This window comes from Larus michahellis, chromosome 5, assembly GCF_964199755.1.
Source record: "Larus michahellis chromosome 5, bLarMic1.1, whole genome shotgun sequence".
NCBI classification, from domain to species: Eukaryota; Metazoa; Chordata; class Aves; order Charadriiformes; family Laridae; genus Larus; species Larus michahellis.
Window position 1 is genome coordinate 84,670,253 of NC_133900.1, and position 6,000 is coordinate 84,676,252.

Genomic DNA, 6,000 nt, shown 5'->3' on the forward strand with positions numbered 1-6,000 from the left:
GTTATGGCTGCCAAATTGGACCACATTCACATTCATCAAGGATTTCAAGCAAGTTCCTTTCTTAAATTGTTTCAAGTGCTTCATTTTTTGAGTATACTTTAATTACAAGAGAGGCAGATTAACGCTGCAAGGTAATTGCAGCACTGAGCTGAAAGCTCTGCTTTAACAGAATACTGGCATTTTAAAATTAACACAGCTTTTTTCCTATGACGATTAAAACATAGAATAATCTGACAATACTAAATTTTATGAATTTAGAAATAAACTTTTAAGACTACGCATCGTCCTAAAAGCTCACCTAGAAAAGATGCCACTTAAATAACTTACACTATGTAGATATTCCAAACAGAACCCCCCCACCACAGTCTATGTTACAAACATCAGCACCGGAATGTTTCACTGGTTGAAGACAATTTACAACGTAATATTTGTTTAACTCACAAGAAGCATCTTCTTCTCTGTTCTTTTCACCGTACAAGTCCAAATTTTCGTAAGGACAAAAGAAGAACCTAAAGCTCACAGGACAAATGACACTGAGCTACAACCATCCACTTAAAAATACAATATTTGACAGAATTATGCTAAGAAGATTTTGGAAAAAACAAAGGTCAGCGTTGGCTGTATGCACTTGCTGAAACTCCTAAGATCAAGCTCAATTCTAATTGGAGTAAGAAATATAGATATCTGAGTCCTGAGTATTCCCATTACTACAAATAGTCACCAGGGAAAATATACAGAGTCCAATGCAAATGTTCTCATATATCACCTCTCATTATTTCCTCATTTATCTAAGCATTAAATTACCTGCACCTGATTTTGGGGTAAGTGGTCTGTGCCCTCCTCCTCTTCGGAACTCACTCATACGCAAGACTATTTTCTCTCATCTTCACTGCCTGACTATCACAAATCACCCCAGAGAAATTGCTCCCAACCTGCTCTTAAATTGAAATTTCCAAACTCATCTTGGATTATGAATAGAGACTTCTTGTGCCAAAAAGTTGGGAGAAAAAAAAAAAAAAGGTAATTTTTCTCAGTTGGACTCATGAAAGCATCAGCTTCTCTAAGCTCCTACAACTCACATGGCTATGACTATTTTACAATTTCATCATACCCCTTTCTAAAACAGTCTACCAACATTTTCTTGGCATCTTTCAGGAGGGAACCAATTTATTTTTTCCCTTTTTTTTTTTCTTTAATTAAACCAACTGTCATTACATTCCTGTGTCAGATTCAGTTTTTGTCTTTCATTTGGAAATTGTTTATGCTGCCTATTTTGACCAGTAACAGGCTGAAAGGCAGTTCGTAAATATATAACGGGCTACCAAAAGATGCAAAAATCACTTGCCTGATGGCCCAGCAGAGAAGGAAAAAAGGATCCCGATCCCATGCCACTGACTCTGAGATAAGCCAACACTTTCAAAGATTCTCCATCCCTGAGCCCTGCCAGGACTCCACTTTGAAGCGTCACCTGTGACTTCTGGAGTACCATGAAGGAAGAGCCAAGCCCTGGGCAAAGGCTGTAATTCTTAGGGAGGGCAGGCCACTCCGGGAAGTGGCCACCTTTGGTCATATTGTGCCACCCGGACACCAGATATCAAACAAGAAAATGCCACGGCGAGTCATTTTTACACCTCCTCTTCACTGTCCCATAGTTTCTCCTGGAGCAACAACGGCAGCACAGAGGAGCCCAGGCGTCAAACAGAATAAAGTGGGAGTATGTTGCTATGCCCATATAACTCCTACCTGGCTAGAAGCCTAACCTAAAGCCTCTTCAATTTGATTAAAAGAATTTTATTTACTCTTCTGTGAGCCCCATGACTGGAAGTACGGAACCAATGCCAATTCTTTGGGGTTGTTTTTTTTTAAAGTGAATAAAATACATACACAGAAGAAACAAATAGTTCCGCGTGGAAGAGCCTCAGAGCATTAGCAAGATTATTATCAATAGGCCCATTAATAAATGCCAACTTATTTGCAGATCTTTAAGTAACACGCCACGGTAATATATCTCATTTGGCACTGGCGGACCACTTGTGAGTTTTCCCATGGTGCTTTCTCACTGTCAGCTCTCCCAGAGCCTATAGAACTCTACGCGCTCGCCTTGTGAATAGTTAAACTTGAATGCGTTCCAAATTAAAAATAATGGTTTTTCCTCTTATAGAAAAGCCAGAATGCTGTTAATACCTCCAAAAGTCAGAGCCAAGCCAGGCTGTTACAATCTGTTTAAATAATTTCAGAGCAAATTATTATAGCTAATTAAAATGGAATCCTTTCTAAATGGCAGCATCTAGCACATTAGCCAAACAAATTGTTACACGGTACTCACTGAACACCATGAAACCACAGAACGTTTTGGAATATGCTTGGATACCAGCATGTCATATCAGGTTATCGCTTTGACAGCTAGTTTGCATTCAGCTTCTCATTTGGAGGTTGTTTTTTGTCATTATATGACAAAATTAAACTGATCCCTCAAGCTTTCCCAACAATATCATGAATAGTCTGACGCCTTTATCACCATATACTTTAAACCAAATCACACAACTATATGTAGATTTGCTTTGGTTTATGATAAATAGCTAGTATTTGAAGACTTAGCATTTGTCAAGAATATGAAGTGACTGAACAGGGAAGTAAACATGTCACACGAAGACTGAAAATATCATAGAATCATAGAATGTGTTGGGTTGGAAGGGACCTTTAAAGGTCAAAATATCTGAGCCAAAGGTTCTAATTCACCCATAGTTCTTGTCGCCACCTACACCTGCACGATGAATTTCATCTAAGAGGTGCAGTTGTTAAAGACAATGCACTGGATACAAAGCTCCAAAATACAACTCATTAAAACTTCCATCCGTTTTGAAACGGGCAGATAAACTGCATTTCTGCAAGTGCAACGGTACAAGTTTGGGTGGTATTTTGTGATATGTCTGCTTTAGTTCACTGCAGAAGAACAGGATTACGCCTAAACTAAATTTGCCATTTCTAAACCAGTTAAAGGAAACATTTTGCTTACAGAATGCTGGTAAAATCGTGTGAATGCTACTCATACTAAGAGAATACTTGGAAGAGTAAAAAAAGTGTATATTTTTATGGGTATGAACATTCAGTTCATTAGGCATCACATCTTTCCACCTTTTGTAGTGTTTCGTCCCGCTTGTTTCACTTGCTTTAGAGAGTTCAACTATATGATGAGGTAATTGCCCTAAACATACACACCACAGCAATTTTCAGCGTAAGGTAAAGAAACTTGGAATGAGTTTGTCTGGCTATCGGAAACAGTCACAAGAGCAGATACCAGAAAGCGCATGGGGTTCATGCGAGTCCAAACCTTCCTTTACTAATCTTTCCTTAAAGCCCCGTCAGCCCACCGATACCGCCAACTTCTTTAGTTCTTTCGGTACTTTCTCGTGCTCTTGTGTTCGTTCCTTTTTCCAGGCAGCGGAGCGAGTCCAGAATGACCAAAAAATAAAGACTTCAGGATCAAAAGGTTGATGTAACGGTTCTAATGGCGTCCCCATTAGAGAAGCCGTAGCTTCTAACCCACGTATTGATGGCGCAAACAGGCTGTAAACACAACGTGCCCCTACTTGTATGTCAAACAAAAACCCACAAAAAAGCTTTCACAGAAGTTTCCTTCAAACAGGCCGGAAAAATACATTCCCCCTCAATTTTAATATTGTTAGAGAAAATTTTTTTCCAATAAAATCAAGAGAACCTATTAAGCTATTGCATATGCTCCACCCACTCTGTAAACCACACCGAACACAGCACTGCGCGCATTTTTGTGTGCCCGAGTTTTTCAGTCATCTATTATTTCTAACAACCAGAGAGAGCCCCTGCAAGCTTTCATCGATTGGAAAGCCTGTTGTTTTCTTTGGAATCAGATTCAAAAGACATCGCTTGGCTCGGAACCCCTGACAAGCACTGGCTAATCCGTCAACATGACAACACAAGTGAAATGGAAACCCTACTGTCCTCACCACTGCGCTCCGAAACCTGCCGGTTAGAACCAGACGATGTTCTGGTACGCTTTCTGCGTGTTCCGTTAAATATAACGAGCGGCTGCATCCAACTTAAAAAAAAAAAAAAAGATGAAAGGGGTGGGTGGAAATCGAAGCACACTTCTACGCCTTGGGAAGTAACAATTTGCCTTTAATTAGATCACAAGGTTGTATGGGTACACCGTAATAAAGTTTTGTTTGGGTACACCATAATGAAGTTTTATATGGTCAAGCTTTTTGTTACTTAGAGCAAACCTTATTCCTAAAGGAGTTTAGTAGAAAAAATACAAAGGGAATGGATGGCATTAAATCACGTATGACTGCCAGGGAACCTTATTCCGAAATTTTTGGAAGTAATTTGTGTTACGTCACTTACAAATAATATGCTTCATGGTATAGGTTTTTGCACACTTCTAACTTCTGGAATAGGAATATCTAGGAAAAAAGATTGTAATTGGGAAAATCCAGGTATTTTTTTAATCTGGAATCCAAGTCAATATACAGTTAAGAAAACAACCCACATGGACAGAAAGGAATACAATCAGCACAAAATAAATCAGCGTATAAACAGAAACATAAGAACAAACAGATGAGTAATTCTTCAGATTTTAATTAATTTTATGTACTCCCTCAAGTATTACTTGAAGTAATGTAGGAGTGTCACTGCTACATTATCTTTTCACCAGCTGAAAACTAAAAGACAAATTTTTTTTCTAGGTTACAAAAATTCACCAACTGTGCCTAATGTTCCGATTGCTAAACTGTGAAAATACTGCTGTGTTCCCAAATGTGTGCCCTTCACTGAAAAAAACCAAATAACAAGACGATGGAGACCATTTTTTTGTAACATAAAAATCCCTTTTGATATAATACTGATCATCATCCATTAATATCCATTTGTATACCAACACTGAATACATTCAGATATTTTTGCCTGCGTAGAAATAACTGAAAAATGCAGAAAAAGCCTGTAACTTTTTTTAACCAAATACCATTAGGTTGGGTCTTCTAGCACATTATAGGTTCTACACCATCAATACATATATATATATGTGTGTGTGTGTGCACTTATGTGTCATACGAAAGAATGCACTTGTTCTATTAGTACCGCAAACCTGCAATTTGGCAAATCTAAAGACTATTCTAAAAGCTATTGTGAGATTTCCTACTTCCTTCAGCTAAATCACAGCAAAGTGCATCTTTCCTTCTTTGAGTATATAAAAATCTACCACGTGAACGTTTTTTCTGAGCCTGCCACATTTCGATTTACAAATGGTTCGGATTTCCCTCTCCTCTTCCTTCAACTTTGTTAAATCCATTTTCTTTACGAGAATTTTCTCAGATTGTATTTCTTTCTAGTGCTGGTGGTTAAACAAGCTATTTGAGTGGGAAGGTGTCTGCTTAAGTTATTGGACTTGACAAGCTCTCACCCATTCAATTCTATCCTGCCAATTTTCAGCTTTACGAGCATAATTATTTGTGCGACTGCTCTCCAACAGATAACCATCAAGTGATCTGGTTGTAGAGACCTACAATGAAGCAAGTAGGGGTAGAACTCAGCCAAGAGTGAGCAGAGGGAAACTGAGATTGGAGACAACCTGCACAAACTCACCCTCTGCTGGGATAAGCAATTAAATCTCAGAATTACTAAGGATTATAAACATAATTCTAACTCAGACAGTATCTATTAAACACCAAAACTGCAAATGTTATTTATATTATCACAACAACTAAAGCAATGCACCTGAAAATTGTCTTCTGGGGGAGAGTATGAGCATTTTCACTCAAATATTTTTCTTTCACATTTATTATATTCAATAAGAAAAATCTTAAATATTCTTGAAGACAATCATTCATAGCATTTTGCTTAAAGAAGTGACCAAACAATGCCATAAAGGAAGAGTAACCGAATCACAGCCTCAGACAACGGCTGACATTGCTCAGAGTATCATAAAAATTATCGACATTAGAAACAGACAAAATAGAAGCAAGAGAA